Source organism: Furipterus horrens, unplaced genomic scaffold, assembly GCF_987537825.1.
Source record: "Furipterus horrens unplaced genomic scaffold, mFurHor1.1.pri manual_scaffold_1, whole genome shotgun sequence".
Lineage (NCBI taxonomy): Eukaryota > Metazoa > Chordata > Mammalia > Chiroptera > Furipteridae > Furipterus > Furipterus horrens.
Genome location: NW_028327171.1, coordinates 127,733,063 through 127,751,860, shown reverse-complemented (window position 1 = coordinate 127,751,860; position 18,798 = coordinate 127,733,063).

Here is an 18,798-nt window from a genome sequence, read left to right as displayed (position 1 = left end):
AAGAAAAATGCAAGAGTATGTTCATAGTCCTGGAAATATTTCATGAAGGTTGTGCTTAAAGATCAAAGTATAATTAAGGTTCTCTAATTCTCTGGAAATGGAAAAACCTTCCTTTAACAGATACAAAAAATGGTGTGTATATGTTATCACAGTCTATCTTCATGAACATTTTCAGCAAGAAATTGTTTCTTATCATAAAAAACATAGGCTTTCCAGATTTTCTGCATGAAAAAGGAAGGGATTCAAATGTTTGAACCTCCATTTTCTCAGCATCATCCTTTCTGTTTACTTAAAATTTCAGTCAGAGAGCTGTTTTTTATTCCTAATAGCAGCAGTGCACTGTTGTCCTGGTTCTTGATTTGCTGTGTAGCCAGTAGGCAAAGCCCTCTCTGGGGGAGACTGATTAAGTAGGAATTAGGGGAACAGGTGGAAGGCTGGGAAAGCTGGTGGAAGTGAGCCTGTGAGGAAAGCAGCAGCAGTGAACAGAAGCCCAGTCTGCCTCTGGTGACAAGGTCTTCAGAGACTTCTTCCAGGCTGGATTTGCAGTTGGGAACATCAATCTCTCTCCTGACCAGGGGCTTATTAACATTCTTAGTATCACTTTCAATTAAATTTCTTGAATGCTCATTTAGTTTCTAGTTAATAAGGCAGGATTGGATGTCATGTATGATCCAGCAGGTTGTTTTTAAGGATAAAATAGAAAAGCTGCCTCACGATGAGTTAAGTTGCAGGCTCTGTTCCTGTGTTAATATAGTGCCCAAACCACTGGCTGCTGTTGGCTTCACAAATGGATGTAGAGCATTTTTAAATTATTTTTCCTAATATTCTTAGAAATCAAATATTCTTAGAAAACCAACATATTGTTTCCTGACATTCATTCAGCTTTTTAGTCCAAATTACTCAGGGTTTGTATAGTAAAGTACTCTAGCAAATAAGGAACAGAGGTACTTCTAACGTAATACTGTTACCAAAGAGCAAATTGGGATCCCACTGCCCACCACCACACTCTAGGCAAAATTCCAGAGGCAAAGGTTTGGTGATAAAGGAAAGGAGTCTTTATTCAAAAGCAGTTACTTAAGGCTATAACATCACAGCTTTAATTACATAATCCTGTCAATTAAGGCTAAACTCTAACACCTGGGTTCTCCTACCTTTTTTCTCTATTAGTTTCTATAGGGTTAGTTTACAAACTAAAGCAACATGATACACAAGAGCTACACAATTCCTGAAGAACGGCAGGCTTCTGCCTCAGAACCTATTCCCTCTAGAACACCCAAAGAACAAACCTGCCACCCTCTGCCAGGCCAGCCCAATCCTAGGCTGTGCCCAGAGTTCCTTCCCATCCAAAATACCATCTGTTGGGAAGTGCAGGCCTCCTCAGGAAAAAGAGCCTGAGAGCAAGAGCTAACCAGTCCAGGAGCCAGAGAGCCTGAGCCAGAGCCTGAGAGAGAGCCAGCTCAGAGCTAGAAAAAGCCCAATAGCGAAAGAGCCAGCCCTCCTTTTATTTCCATTGGCTCTGGGAGCATTCAGCTTTTCAGCCAATCCCACCCTAGACTGCTTCCCATCACCTCAGCAAACTTCTCCTACTTCTCCCCGGTGATCTTAATCAGATGTCTCTGTATCAGTACTGCAGATGGGATCAGTCAGGCTCTGAACACATTTTTTTGAGGTGACAATGCTAATAATAAAAATAATCACTACGAGAATCACTATTTATTGTCTATCATCTGTAACTGTGGTCACCACTCATAAACCCTCGTTTAATTATCACACCAGTTCTATGAGAAAGAACTAGTATCCAATTTTAGATGCTGAAACTGAGACATGGAGCTTAATTTTCCCATGATCAAAGAGCTAGTTTGTGCTACTAGAGAAGTGGCAATTGTATAACTAGGCATCAGTCTTTCACCTCCAGCCTTTTCCTTCCTCTATTCTCCATCTTCTTGAAAATCTGAGACCACGGGATGGAAGAGCCTTAGCACTGAACAGACTCGATAGACTAACTGGTGGAAGGGTGATGAGCTGAGAGGCTGGCAGGGAGAAGGATCACTGTGACTTTATCATGCTGGGAAAGTCATGAGAAAATGCAGAATACCTTCACTTTCCTCTAAAGACCCTGCCTACACTTGTAAGAATTGTTGCAAGCTCCAAGGTTTTGAAGTTAAAACCTAGTCTGAGCCCCAACGATGCCTTTTTCTTATTACATGAACCCAGGAAAGCTACTATATCCTGAGCCTCAGTTGTTTACAAAGGCATGCTTTCCCCCCACCTAATTAGACATATTGACCACTGGTCACAGGTGTGGGTAGGTGAGCCATGCTTACTCAGTAATAGTATCCCATTCTGTTGGACACGAAAATGGTCTAGACATGGCCTTTGCAATTCTATAGTCCAGGCCTGTCCAGAGAAGTGGGCTGTGTGAAGAGAGTCTAGCTCTGTCATTAAATACATATGACTTTGAGCCAACATTTGACCTTTGTCTCTGTGGTAAAATTATGGTATTTGATTAGATTAGGTTCTCTCTACTTCCAACAAGTTTTAATAGTCTACTACTCCATGTGAAGGAAAATACATTCCCAGCTTCTCATTTAATATAGTTGGGTTCTATAAAATATCAGATATGGGAAGGAGTTGTTTTGAGGCAAAAAAAAAAAAAAACAACTCTGTTCAGTGGCTATGATAGCTAAAACAAAAAAATTTTTTAAATGAGTTTTCAAAAAGACTTCATGCCCTGGGGTTTGGAAGTCTTTTTTTAAAATAGTCTTTGAAAACCAACCTACTCACAAGAAAATTTGTAATCTTTGGTTTTGTTCTTTCGCACATGACTCCAGACCTACAAAAGGAGGGAGGGTTTACAGGGACAGAGTTTTTCAAAATGCCAAGGAGCTGTGATTATAGCGTAAGGGCTTTGCATAGAAATGTGCTAACAGGAAACAATAAGTGGCATTTAAAATAAGAGGCCCAAGGAAGAAAAAAGAATTCATGAAGAAAAGAACATTACAATAATAATTGCTGAGTACATAACACAGTCAACAAAGAGCACAACTTGGGTTGCACACGTTCTATTGAAAATCAGAAGGTGGCAGCACTGCTTCCTGAATAGACTCCAACTGTCTCCAAGGAAACCTGCAAAGAGAAAAAGCCATTTTGTTAGTTAAAAGCAGCAACTCAAAATCTATTGCAAAAAGTGACATGATTATTAGTGAAATGCACTCCTGAAAACTCCCAGCATTTTGGGGAGATTGGCATACTGACTGAGTTATGGATAGTTTTCACTTCCAAGGATGCAATGAAACCAGAAGCTTACCACAATTACCAGTGAGGCTCTGGACAGTTTCTGGCCTTTGGCCAGATTTATTTTCATCACAAAAGAAGGTAAAGCCCCACCGTGTGGTCCCCTGATCTGTAGCATCAGAATCACCTGGTAAGTTGTAATAAATGCTAGTTTGCTGGCCCCATCTCAGACCTGCTGATCAGAAGTTCTAGGCTAGGTTCCAGAAATCTGGGTTTCCTAAACCTTTTAAGTTGATTCTGATACACACACAACTTTGAGACCTGAGGGTGTAGATATTGAGACTACTGTTATCTATATTTCCAAATGCAAGGAAAATCCTCAAATAACACCTTGCTATAAGATTTATCAATCATCCAATTATATGTTCTTAGTTATAGCTTCAAGCTATAAATAAGCTTGAATAGTAAAGGTGGGCAAAGAATGGTAACCTGAAAAAAGTAATCCCCCCAAAATGAACCAGAATAATTAGTGATAAGTATAGAGAGAAATCGGGTCCCCCTCCTCATCATTTGAGTTTCTGCCAATTGTCAATAGCACAAAACCTTCAGAAAATAATTTTAAAGACATTTTTTTCTATCAAAAATGTTTACAACTTATTTCCTAATACAATGAAAATAAAAACTTAAAAATGATTTGACTTGTTCTTAATAGAATAAATGTATCATAAAAATGTAATGCAAGCTAACTGTCCTCACAGGAAAAAAAAAGCTGGAAGTGAAAAGTCAATTACACTTAAAAAGCATAAAGACTCTTGGAAGAAGTAATTTTGCCAGTTTAATAGGCATTGACTAAAGTCTAGTCCAGGAAAATTTATTCCTGTTTTATTAATTAATTGTGTGGTTTTATGGTGGGTAGTAGATAATGGAACCATTATACCCTTACATAAAAGATCACAAGCACAGAGGACAAGACCGCACATGAAACAACCAGAGCTTTGGCCGGCCACTTTCAGAGGACCTCAGGAGGGCAGTCTTTGGGTGTGACCACAAACTTTCAATGTTCCATCTAAATTTGGCAGATCCATAAAGTTCATTTTGGCATATTATTCAGAATTGATCAGTTCATCAAAGATGGTCATTTTGTTTTGTTTTGTTTTTTGTTAACCAAACCCACAAGAAACTCATTATCAGTATTACCTATCATATCATTTTTTTTTTTTTAATTTACCATGAGCAACAGAAGTACAGATCCAGCTAGAGTCTGTTAGCTGACCCATATGTAGTCTTCTTGGTGCATCTAAATGAAGAGTCAAATTAAAATTGGAAATATGATTGATATTCTGATACTATCATATCAGAAGAAATTAGCAGGGGGTTTTGATATCCTAACGTGTCCATCTCTGTTATGGGGATAGACTTGTCAAATAAACCTGTAGTTTGGGTTCCTGAGTCACGGCATGATTACCTCTGCTTCTGTGACCAATCTGTCCAAGTTTTAGGCTAAACTTCTCACCCTCCTCAGCTGACACTTTCTTCTTTGAAGTATCTTAATATCATTTATTAGGATTTAGTTAAGTGCAATCAAACTTCCAAAAATGCCTTGGTCCTGGGACATAGTTTGTCTTTTTTGTCACCGATTAATAGTATTGTAGTGCTCCGCTTCCTCATAAGTGCTATCACAGTTGAGTGCTCCTTGTGCCAGAACTTGTGGCAGCAGAATGCTTATTTCTAGACTTCCTGAAGTTTACATTCCAACTGAAAATACAGCCAATGTAACAGGCAACTATAATTCAGTAGTGTGGGACATAAATAGCATAAATTGAGAGCGGAAGTGGTAAGCTATGGTGCATAAGAGGGACAGCTGACCTTAATACTGAAATCAGGGAAGCCTTCCTTAGGGTAGTAATGCCGAAGGCTAAAGGAATGGGACCGAAGAGGGGAAGGCTTCTAAGCAAAGTCAGTGGCCGAAGCTAAACTCCAAAAGGAAGGTAGAGCACACCACATTTGATGGACCAGATGGATTAATATAGCTCCAGCACAAAGTAGAGGAAATGGAAAAGAGTAAAATGAGAAAAGGTTGTGTTAAAGACATAAATGGGGGCCAAACCAAAAGGGAATTTGTTTATGTTGCCAAGGAGTTGGTATTTATGTTTTTGTTTTGTTTTTTTGATAGCAGATTTTATTTCGATCTAAGAAAAATGATTAATCAAAGTTCAGAAATATAAAAGATGATCCAGTAAATTTGGGATCGTAAATGTCTCCTAAGCAACGATAACACGCACTTGAGCTGGTTTGTGACTCAGAGTTTCAGCTTTCACTTCGCAGTTTCAACAAGAAGCCGCGTGAGAGTCACAGGGGCCCCCGCGCACCACACCTGCTGGGGTCGGGGTCCTTGAAGGGGTTCCTCTGCACGCGGCTCCCGCCCAGCCAGCTGTCCTCTCCGGGGCCGTGGAGCCGTGACTGCTCCCTGACGGCCGTCCAGCGCTCAGTGGCCTGTGGCCACCACCAAGCTGGTTCTGTGGGTCACAGGATGGGTGCTCAGTACATGACCTGTCCTCCCCAGTACCACCGAGAAGAATGCCCAGGGTCCATGGGCACAGCGTATCCTGGCTGCGCCTTCTTTGAGGAGACTGACCAGAGTTGTTTGGGTGACAAGTTTACCTTCCAGGGGCTCTGGTGGGAAAGGCCAGGTGTAAAAGGGAAGGTGGCCGACATGAGGACAGGCCTGAAAACACCCACTTTTCTGACCGTCAGACCGCTTCCAGCTGCCTGAGGTGGCAGGACCTGCTCGCTAGCATTTGTTTTACTGCCTGGTGAGCCCGTGCCCAAGCTCAGCATAATTTGGATTTTAGAAGTTTATTCTGGTTATAAGTTATACTATGGATTGAAAGGGGGCAAAACTTGAAGGAAAAAATGCCTTAATTTTCCTTGTTTCTGTTTTCAGTATAGTCCTATATGTTAGTTAATAACAGAAGCTAAGAATTTACTCTTATTGTATGCCAAGCATTTTATATGCATCAAATTTAGCCTTTATAACAATGCTACAAGTTAGGTTGTACCAGTATCACCCTAATTATGAAGATAAGAAAAATCACTCTTAAAAAGTTTAAGTAATTTGCCCAAGTTCACAAAACAGGTGAGTGTTAAACATACAGGAAATGAGCTCAGCCTGTGCTCTCACCTGTTACTGCTGTCTTCATGCCAGAGGAGATGATCTGAACCAGTTAGTGGCAGCGGGAGAATGCAGAAGGTCACACATTTGAGAGCTATTAAGGCACTAGAAGGGGCAGGCCTTGGTGATTGCTTGAAGCTAGGTGGTGGGTTAGGGTAAGGGAGATGGTATGAAGAAGTTTTAAGGTTGGCACGGGGTCTCTACTTAAGTTGGACCATCTATATTCTTAGGCAATCTTTTCACTTATTTGTTGGTCCAATCTTTTTTCTTCACAGGAACCATCTCAAACCTTCTGCATTCTTCTGCACACACTGCTATTTCAGCTCTCTCCAACTTCAGTAGTTGATTACACTTCCTACCTGCTTTTATATCTTTGGAAAAAATTGTGATAATATTCTTTTTATCAGATCCAAATTAATTGATTCTTTAACAAAACATTTAAAACATTATATGAAGAGACAGAGATCAATGAAAATGAAAAACATGACCTCTATTTATTGCTTACAATAATATCAAGTAATAACATCTATTTCTAGCCCTGGTTTCTGAATCTTTTGCTAGAGAGGTTTTGCTTTTCTGTTTCAAATATCTAAACCAATAAGGCTTACAGTCTCAGGAAGCACAGAGGGAAGGTGACAACAGTTCATCCACTATAGAGGTTTGCAGGTAGGTATGGGTTGATCACGCCCTTCTCCAGAAATTGCAAGAGGATGTTTGACCCTCTCCTTTATATTTTAGATGATGGATAGTGATGAAATCTTGCACAACTTGTATTTTCTTATTTTGAACCAGAGAGGTTAGATTTTGCTGTTTTTCAAACAGAATTATTATAGAGTAGCAAACATAATCATTCTAGAGAAAGAGCCAGGTGCTACCATTTTCTTCCATAGAAAGAACTTATATAAATTATTTCTTGAGATAAAATGGGCAGGGCCTTATGGCATCACACTTCAGGATTATTAGTTTATTAAGCCAACCTCTTCCCAGATATAGGAAGAATTATCACAGGAAAATATCCACAAGGTCTCCTCAAATATTTTACTGCTCAGTCCTTGCTATTATTTGGAGCAGATGAAAATACTAATCTTTGTGGCTTGGCACATGCATTACTTAGCTAGAGCTATCATAAGAAGATACCACTGACTGAGTGGTTTAAACAATAGAAATTGGTGCTCTTACATTTCTGGAGGATGAAAGTTCAAGATCAATGTGTCAGCAGGCCTAGTTCCTTCTGAGGCCACTCTTCTCGGCCTGCAGGTGACCCCCTTTTTCATGTCCTTTCCTGTGTGCATGCCCATATCTCGTATCACTTCCTCTTTTTATAAGGACACCAGTTAGATTGGACTAGGGACCACTCTAGAGCAACCTCCTGTAGCTGTCAGTCTGTTTCATGTTTCTATGCCTCTGATTCTATTTTGCTCATTAGTTTATTTTAATCATTAGATTCCATTTATAAGTGGGATAATAATGTATATACCTTTCATCAACTGGCTCATTTCACTTATCATAATAGTCTCCAGTCCCATCCATGCTGCCGTAAAAAGTAAAAATTCCTTCAACTGTTGGATAGTATTCTTTTGTGTAAGTGTACCAGAGTTTTTTTATCCACTCATCTACTGATGGACACTTGGGCTGTTTCCAAATCTTGGCTACTGTAAATAATGTTGTTATGAACATAAAGGTGCATATATTCTTTTGAATTGGTGTTTCAGGATTCTTAGGATAAATTCCCAGCAGTAGAATCCCAGTGTCAAAAGGCAGTTCTATTTTTAATTTTTTAAGGAAACTCTATACTGTTTTCCAGAGTGGTTGCATGAATCTGCACTCCCATAAATAGTGCACTGGGAAAGGGATTTCCTTTTCTCCACATCCTCATCAGCACTTGTTGTTTGTTGATTTATTAATAATAGCCATTTTGGCAGGTGTGAGGTGGTATGTCATTGTGGTTTTAATTTGCATTTCTCTGATGGCTTGTGATGCTGAACATTTTTTCATGTCTGTGGGCCATCTGTATGTCCTCCTTGGAGAAGAGTCTATTTAGGGTCTTTGACCTTTTTATTTCTTTTTTTTTTCCTCCTCTTGCTTCCCCACACCCTGCCTCCCCCTTCTCCCACAGTCAGTTCCCACCCAATTGTCCATGTCTGTGGGTCATTTATACATGTTCTTTGACTAGACCCTTCCCCTCCTTACCCTCTTCTCTCCCTCCCCCCCCCCTTGTTACTGTTAGTTTATTCCTTGTTTACATACCTCTGGTTCAATTTTGCTCATTTGTTTGTGTTGTTGTTTGACCATTTTTAATTGAATTATTTGTCTATCTGGTGTCATCATATTTTGGAGATAAAACTTTGTATAATGTATTATTGGCAAATAAGTTCTCCCATACTGGGTTTCTTTTTCATTTTGAGGATGATTTCTTTAGCTGTACAGAAGCTAAATGTAGTCACATTTGTATTTGTTTTTTTTCCCTTTGTTTCCCTTGCTCTAGGACATATATCAGCAAAATATTACTATGTGAGATATATGACATTTTACTGCCTATGTTTTACTCTAGGATTTTTGTGGTATCACAACTTACATTTAAGTATTTCATCCAATTTTAGTTCATTCTGATGTATGGTGTAACTTGGTAGTCTATGTGTCTTTTTTATTTTTTTACAATTATTAGTCCAGTTCTCCAAACATCATTGATTGAAGGGACTGTCTTTACTCCATTGTATGCTCTTGTCTTCTTCTGTCAAAGAATTTGTGGGTTTACTTCTGGGCTTTCTCTTCTGTTCCATTGATCTATGTGTCTGTTTTGATTAGTGACCTTATAGTATAGTTTGATATCAGGTATTGTGTGCTTTCCAACTTTGTTCTTTTTTCTCAAGATTGCTGGGGCTATTCAGGGTATTTTCTGGTTCCATATAAATTTTTGAAATAATTGTTCTAGATCTGTGAAACATACCATTGGCATTTTAGTAGGAATTACATTGACTCTATAGATTGCTTTGGGTAGTTCGGACATTTTAATGAGTTAATTCTTCCATTCCATGAACAAGGTATATGTTTCTACTTATTTTTATCTTCCTCAATTTCTTTCTTCAATGTTATATAGTTTTTTTGGTCATTATTTCTTCCAACAGGTTTTCTATCCTTTCTGTTCCTTCTGGTATCCTTATAGTGTGGATATTGTTATGTTTCAAGCTGTCCCAAAACTCCTTTCAACCATCCTCACTTTTTTACATCTTTTTTTTGTTGTTGTTGCTCTGACTGGGTATTATTTCTACCTTGTCTTCCAAATCACTGATTCAATCATCTGCTTCATCTAGTCCTTCTAGTATATTCTTCATTTCAGATGTTGCATTCTTCATTTCTATCTGGTTCTTTTTCATAGTTTCTATGTCCTTTTTCATGCTGATACAGATTCTACTAATTTTCTTATAGTTCTCACTAAGTTCCTTGAGCATTCTTATAGACATTACTTTGAAGTCTGTGTCTGATAAATTGCTTGCCTCAATTTTATTTAGCTCTTTTTCTGGGAATTCCTCCTTTTCTTTCATTTTTTTTCTTTGTCTCTTCATTTTAGCTGACTTTTTCTTTGTTTCTATTTTTAATAGATCTGCTTTGACTCCCTGTCTTTGTGCAGTGATCTTGTGTGAAAGGAGTCCTGTGAGACTCAGTGGTGCAGTCTCCTTGATCTCTTGTGCTGGATGCTCCAGGAATGTCATTTGTGTGGGTTATGTGGGCGCTGCTGTTGTATTTGGGTCTTGATTTTTGTGGCCTGCTGTTGGTGGGATCTCCTCTGCAGCTGGTGAACAGCAAGACTTAACCCCCACCAAATATGTACACTGTTGTACAGGCGCTGACAAAACAAAACAAAACAATACAAAAAAACAGAACCAAAAGAAGCAAAAGAACAAAAAAGGGGGGGAATCACCCCAAAACAATAGCAAAATCGACAACAAAAGAGCAAAGACTAATAAAAATGAACAGAGAAATAGAATAGTAAAGGAACACAAAAGAAATATGAGAAGACTAAAGGAAAGAAAAATGATTGAGAGGAGAAAAGAAAAACAATAAGAGTATGAAATTAGGGGAAATTGCCAAAAGAAAAAAGAAAAAAAAAGTACAAATAAAAGGAATAATAAAAAAAAATAATAAAAAGAAGAAATAAGGAACAAATGGAGTAAGAAAAGAAAAGAGTAAATGAGAGAAAATGAAAGAAAAAAACAGAAAAAAATTGTAAAAGAAAAAGTTGAAAATAAAGAAAAATATAATCAAAAGGCTATGCAACAGCAAAAAACAAAGAATGAAAAAGAATGAAGTGGAATTCATCTCAGCAGAGTTTAGTGCTTGCCTGCTATATTTTCCCTTTGGATATGGCTTTGATGTTATGTGAAGCTGGTGTAAGCCAATGTCAGATGCTGTCCATGTCTAGTACTTGGCAACCTGTTCAAAGCTACAAATGATCCACAGTTTGTGGCTGTCTCCTCTGGGTTTGGCTGTGCCCAGGATCAGCCTTGTTGTACTGCAAGGTAGGCTTTTATCAGCACAGAGCCCAGAGGTGGGTCTGCAAATGACCCTAGGCTCCATGACTCCATCTCCACCTGCCTCTGCCTGCTGGCCTGCTGTCAAGTCTTTGTCTAGCCACTGACCTGCCTGTTTCTGATATGGAATCTGGTGGAATTGATAGGATGGGACCCCTGAATCTCCCATGGGAGGCACTGTTCGGACTTCAGAGAAGATGGTGAGTGTGTTCCCCCATCCTGTCTGTCCTGGATTGTTTCCTTGATTTCAGTAGTGTAACGCCTCTAGTAGGAAAGCAGGTAGAGGCTCCAGAGCCTAGAGTTTGGGTCTGCTGGAAACCTGAAGGGTGTTCCTATGGCTCTCCAATCAGTGGGGAGTGCCAGTCTGGTTTCTGAGAAAGTTCATGGAATGGGCACACCCATAGCCAGAGTCTGACACCCCCGTCCTGAGTCTATTTTGCTGTCTCAGGGGAGTTAAGATGCAGTGTGAGGGAAGGTTAAAAAAATAAAATAAAAAGATGCAGGGAAGGGTGAGCAGGATTTCAGTGGGTGGAGTGAGTAATTTCCCCCAGGACAGGGTAATTGTGTTTCCTCTGGGAGGGGCTTGCGCTTCTCTGGAGAAATGGCTGCTGCAGTATTGAGGTATGTCCCAGCATGGGGAACCCAGAAACTGTTCCCCTATGTCTCTCCCCTAGGCCTCCCACTCCCAACTCTCCTCAGATAACTCCAGTCCACTCTGCCTTCCCTTTACCTGCGCCCAAGTTGAGTGCCTACTAGTGAGAAACCTATGTTTTAGCCCCTTAGGAAAAAAAAAAAAAAGTGGCTTTGTCTCCAGTGGGCTTTGTTTTCCACACAGCAGACAAAAGCCCCATGGCCTTTCACCACTAGGTGCTACGTGGTCAGGTGATCCCGGAACTGGTGCACTGTGCTCTGGAGCCTGGTCCTGGAGCCTGGTCTAGGGTCCAGGCTTCACTCTTCTCAGGGGGTAGCTTTCACTTTTTGGCAAAAGATTGGCCTGTCGCCCATGGGAATGGTGCTGGCCCCTTTCATATCCCTACCCTTCCTTACTGTCTTAACGTGGTTTCTGCCTATCTTTGGTTGAGAGTCTCCTCTTCAGATAGTGTTCATTTGTTTATTACAGGTAGCTGTTTTCCTCTTCATTTTTATTTCCTGTTTGGTTCTGGGTGGTGGTGCAAGACAGATCCTCCTATTCCAGCGCCATCTTGCTCCCTTCAATGAAAAGGCTAACATATCTGCAGTAGAGAGAAATCTGCCTGACAAATAAGCATCCCTCCAGCATTTTCTAATCCCTATTTGTAAAACAAGCTTGATGAAAATCTTTAAGACTTCAAGGAGAAACAGTGGAGAGATACAATCAATAGGAGGCAAACTTATTATACCTTAGGAAATCCAGAGATCTGGGTGTTCTTATTTCAGAAGGTTAGCATCCCAGAAAGTCACATGGTGACTTGCAATTATTGAAACCCCAAAGGACAGCACAGAGCATGAAAAAAGTATGAGACCGAGAATCGATGACATGGGATCTACTCTTTGCTCTCTTAGGGACTTGTCTATAACCTTGGGCAAGACACATAAGCCTGTTTCCTCAGTTATGTGATGCAGAGTGCTTTATATACTTGATAAAACTTTTGTGATAATAGAATGAGATAAAATATGTAAAAGCACCCCTTGCAGTGCTTGGCACATAGAATTAAAAACACAGTCATAGCTTAAGACTTTCTCATGCTTCAGCAAGCTATCTGCCTGGATGCTTTCAGGCAGGTAAGGAATCCCCCTTCTCACTGCTATGGCACACCCTGAAAACAGAGTTTTTCAGATCATTGCTTATTGTCTTAAGGAAGGACAAACTATTTATTACATCCCTAATGGAAAAAATTCAGGCTTGGAAACAGAGTAGCCATGTATCACCAGATTAAAAGAGAAACTCAAGCCCTTTCAACTCAGTCCAGCTGTATGGACTTGGAGGGAGTTTATTTTTTCAAGCCTCACTTTTCTTATCTGTAAATGAAGGAAATAAAAATGTGGGGTAGAAGATTTGAACTGGAGTGCAGTGGAAAAGGAGAAGGACGGGTGACTAGTGCACTGACCCCTGGCCCTTTCAGTGGCTGCTCTGCTCGTGAAGCCCACATTTTGACCTCTGATAAGGAGGCACAGATTCCTAAGTGTTTGTGGTATTGTGGTAATTATCTTGGAATCTCTGCACTATTCCTTCCTCTCTCCTCTTCTGAGTCTCTTCTTCCTCCATATGTGTGAGATGCTCAGCATGTCCTTGGAAACCCAGAAGCCCACCCCTGCAGCTTCTATTTATCCTAAGACAAGACAGGGACCTCCCACAGTACCCGTCCTTAGAAATGCAGGCTCCCCTCCAACTCATCTCTAGTTTTGTTTCCCTATTTCCTAGTTTGAGGTTTCAGAATCTCAATTTGCCAACAGGATTAAAATATCAAAGTAATGTAATCCTTTGTCGACATCTGATAAATGTTTGCTATACTACAAAGGTTTTTTCTATGTGCTAGGAAAATGTACATTAATCAAAATAAAAGAATTTTCATATGAGAAATTCTTTGAGAGATTTAGGTGTAGGAGTCTCTTTCCTAATATCCTTCCACTACATTTTTCACCTATTCAGAAGTGTTTTAAGAACAAGGCAATCTGTCATTCATTCAGTTGGTATATTTGATTAATTGTTGAATGACAATTGAAAGTCAAGGTAAATCTCTGTTTTTAAAATGACAGCATAGCAGACATCTGTCAGTTTTGCCTGTCAAGCATTCATTTACATTCCTCTAGTACCAATACTTTTAGATTGTTCTTTAGGGAACTTCTTTTCAGTGAATGCTGTTCTTTTGAGTCTGTCAAATTAAAGGCCCTACATTCCTGGTCTAAAGCTAGCTCAATCAGATGATCTCTTCTCATAATAACCCAGTGTTTTGAGCCAAAATGACACTGGGTTGTTCATTCATCATTAGAGCTTGGATGTACATCTGTTCTTGTTGTCTAGATATTCACAGATACGTTTCTACCCTTCCTGTAATGGGGTTGTTAAACAATTTATCTGATTCTGTAGGCTGCTCCCTTCTTTTCAATAAACTTATTTTTTATTCTAAGTCAGAATGCATTTTATTACCTACAACCAAGTAATCTAAGTAATAAATCTAAAATCATAGCATATTTTTGAAGGCATGATGTTGGAAGGAGTGACAAACTATGACACTGGTCATGCTATAAATTAATTAAAACCTTATGAAAGAGTGATCAGATTGTCTTCCAAAAGCTTGGTCCTAGGTCAGTTTAAATATGGGGTCCATTTTTTTCATGGGCTCGTCTGCAGTATATATTATACCTGCACTAAAGATTTTACGACACTATGGAATCTAGTCATCTTGCATAATATGTTTTTTTTAAAGATTTTACTTATTTGTTTATAGAGAAAAGGAAAGGAAAGGAGAAAGAGAGGAAGAGAAACATTGATGGGAGAGAGAAACATTGACCAGCTGCTTCTTATATGCACCCAGCCAGGGACTAAACCTACAACCTTGGCATCTTCCTGACTGGGAATCGAACTGGGTCCTTTCGCTTTATAAGATTACGCCCAACCACCTGAGCCACACCTGACAGTGCTTCTTGCATAATTCTTATAAATTGTACAATGTGCCAATATTTTTTTTAAATTTACTTGAGTTTTAAATTAAAAAATTAATTTGCTAAGCGATACTTGGATACCAGACATCTTATATATTATGGCATTTTTATCATTACAATAATTCTATAAGGTGATTTTACCTTCATTTTTATGTCATAAAGAACCCAAATCTCAAATAGGCAAGAATTACTGAATTTATAAAGAGAGGATTTAAATAGAAATCCAGTTTTTTTTAATTGCAAAACTGGAATTCTTCTGTCTACTTACAGAAGCCACTTCCCAGGCATCTGTAACATTTTCTTACCTGATTCTAGCAAATATAGGGACATCTGATTATCAGAAGAATAAGAATAATCTGAGCCCCTTTCCATAATTATGCTTGCAGTCTAAGATGATTTCTGCGCAGTAGCAAAGGCCAGAAGAGAAATATAAATAGAGAGTAGGCTGTAAAAGATAAAGTCAAGGGGAAAGTGGTAATAAGGACTAGAGACCCTTGCTTAAATCACTAGAAGACAGTCCATCCTGTCAGTTACTCACCTTGACCTCGGTGCAAGGAGAAAGGAAGGAATACAACCTCTTGTTATATGTTGAATTGTGTCCCTGAAGAAGGTATGCTGAAGTCCTAATTCCTGGTACCTGCAAATAAGACCTTATTGGGAAATAGACTTTGCAAATAGTGTCAAGTTAAGATGTGACCCCATAGGGTGTACCCTAATCAAGATGACAGTTTCAAGGTGGCAAAACTTTGGTCCCTTTAATCCTACCTTTTAAATAATAAAGTTTTACTTTCCAGAAGCAAAATTGGTACATTGCTCCATATTTAATTGACTCAATTATTTAATCCTGAAAATAAGCCAGTTCAGTTAAATAGTTGAGTCTCATTTCAGGGGGTGGTGAGGGAGATGGGCTCCCAAAGTGAGGCTTATGTTGTGTAAGCAAGGAATCAGATTTTTACTAAAATGTATGCCTATGAGAACAGAAAAAAGAAACAGGACTTAATGATCAGAGAAAATTATAAACCAATTTCTGAGTCTGGAAGTCTTAAAGTTCCTTTTATTATAATGAAAATAGGCAGTGACAGTCTAATAGATCTTCCTATCTGCACTTTGAATATCTTGGATGATGTCATCAGGTGCTCAGGTGAATTCTGTGTGGTTTACACAACAGTCACTAAGTTTAAGCTGTCGTAGAAATTTCTCAGGTTTATATCAAATCCTTTAGCTGCAATTTGCAAATTCAAAGCTCAGAAAAAACAATATTTTAGTTCTCAGTAATTCCAAGACAAAGGCTGAGAGAAAAATAAAACATTAGTTTGGAGGGTTGTAGCCAAATATTTAAAAAAAAACAAAAACAAAAAAACTAAAAATAAACTAAAAAAAATCAGGATTCAGTCTAGTTTATAGGTGAAAAATAAAACTTTGAGGACAATTATAAAACTTTGAGGACAATTAACTCAACTAAAGTCTAATATCCACAACTGTATATTATAGATTCTATTGAAACACAATTTCTTCCCCTAAAATCAGACTCATTTTTATCAAAGAGCCGAATTCAGACTAACTTATTTACTGCATTAAGTCCATTTTCAATTTGGCTTGATAATTTGCATAAACAACAAGATTAGCAATTGATCATATAAGCTCTCATAAGTATGCTTTGCTGAAATCTCATAAAGAATCTCCAGATTGAACTCCAGTTAGCCTCTCAAGGCAAAGAAGCTAAGTCAGTTCTCAGTAGGCTTTGCCTATAATACCTATTAATTTGGGAGAATTCCTCAAGTTTTTGAGGTCCCCCAAAATGTCTTGAGGTTCTTTTTTTTTTTTTGCCATTTCTCAGAAAAACAATCTTCATTTGTTGCCTGGAAAGACTGCCATGAACCATGAAAATAGGCTAGGTACCAGGCCATTTCTCCAATGGGATTTTTTTCAAGGTATTTATTGTTTTTCTATTACAGTTGTTGCACTTTTCCCCCCATTGCTGCCCCCACCCCACCCACCCCTTTTCCAACAGTCAATCCCTACCCTGTTGTCCATGTCCATGTCCTCGGGTCATTTATACTAGTCAAGGGATTAGACCCTTCCCATTCTTTCCCCCCTTTTGCCGCCCCCCCACCCCCGATCACTGTCAGTCTGTTCCTTGTTTCCATGCCTCTGGTTCTATTTTGCTTGTTTGTTTGTGTTGTTCCTTAGTCTCCTGTATTAGGTGAGATCATATGGTATTTGTCTTTCATTGCCTGGCTTATTTCACTTAACATAAAACTCTCCAGTTCTATCCGTGTTGTCACAAATAGTAGGAGTTACTCCTTTCTTTCTGCTTCAAAAGAACCTAGGAACTCTGATGTTCATAACAGCGCTATTTACAATAGCCAAGTGCTGGAAACAGCCTAAGTGCCCATCTCTAGATGAGTAGATCAAAAAACGGTGGTACATTTACACAATGAACTTCTCCAATGGGATTTTATTGGCTTTTCAAGTCAACTTTAATTTCTTAAAGCTTTCCAGTGACATCCAGAGTCTAGGCATGCCTCTCTCAAACATGACATTCCAGTCAAAATCTTGCTTAATAAAATCAGTTTCCAATTGTGTCCTATTATAAAAAGAACAGATTCTTATTGGGTTCATGCAAACGACTCTACTGCCATGAAAATATTAATACTGATGCATTAAGACTTTCCAACTTCTGGAGGGATCAGGTAGGAATAAAAATGTAAATGTTCAATATTGCTTACAAAGACATAACTTACCATATTACTTTAAGATAAAATGTTTTCTTATATCTGGAAAACAGACAATTATAAAAATCAGTAATATTTTAACAAAGCCATAAAAATTATAATCATCTTTAGTTAATTTAGTCTCGTAATCAATTTTTGTTTATCTTAATTATTTGCCAGTATTTTATTTATCTAATTATTTCTTAGAGTTCTATTAATCTTCATCAGTTTTAGGTATGATCTGAACATTTATTTTTAGAAATTTGCAATTTAAAAAAAGTCGTATTTTTTACCATGGATTTTCTGAGCATGTAACATATTTGCAAATGCATAAGAATAAAACAATTACTTTCTCTAAATGACAAAAACTTAAAATGACATGGGTAAAGATCTGATTATAATACAATTGGCAAAGAACGTTGCTTTTCTGTAACAACATTTTAAAATAATAATTAGAATCACAAGTGAAAGTTTATCAGGAATATGTAGACCCTTTAAGATTTTTATATAATCTCTAGAACATTTACTTAAATAAAAATGTATGTATACATATAGAACACAGTTATTATTTTTTACTTAACAAAGCTTCCCATATACTTGAAGTCTATCAAATAGACCTGGTTAGTTTAAAATTTGTCTTTTGTAAAGAGAGAGAACAAAGTCTTGAGGTATTACAGGGGCCTCTTGGAAAATCTCAAAGCCATTTCTAGGTTAAGAAAGAATCTTAAAATTTAAATCTTAGTAACATTGTCAAATATACTTGACCCAAAGATTATGTATCCTTATGAAACAATATTAAATTATTTACTTAACCAAAGTGACAATAAAAAGTATCAAACATAAATACAGGCTAGCATAACTTTAATTCTTAGGATTGAGATATTTTTAAATTAATCAAGTATCTGATTAATATGACACATAATTATTTTTTAAAATGGAATATTTGCTTTCTAGGTAGAAAAAAATTTATAATATTTTATCTGAAGTACAACAATCAATACAGGAAAATCCTTGTCCCTTTAACAAAGTAAAAAAACAAACAAACTCTAATTCTGTATTAGTTTACTTTTGATATTTAAAGTCTTTTACTTAATTAAATTTATTGTTCAGCTTAACTATATAATTTCCTCTTAAAATTTCTCTCTAGAAACATTATACAATTTTCCTAGTTCCTTCTAGTTTACCTCTTCTTATTTTATTCAGTAAGAACCAACTTTAGAACAACCAACTTTCTATATCCTTAAAAAATGCATTTCCATACCTTATACCTGCTGTTACCAAAATCATACAATTTCTAAATTAATTAGAATTCCTAACTCTTAGAAACCTTAATTTTTAGTGATAACTAAAACATAATCAATTAGCATTCTTTAAATTGGCAAATACATTTGTAACTTCTAGAAACACACTTTCAAGAAACATACTTCTAATTAAGTATAAGGAACTCATTAGCAGCTCCAAATCTATTTTCTAGCTTTTCTGCAATAAACGCAAGAGTAGGTGAACT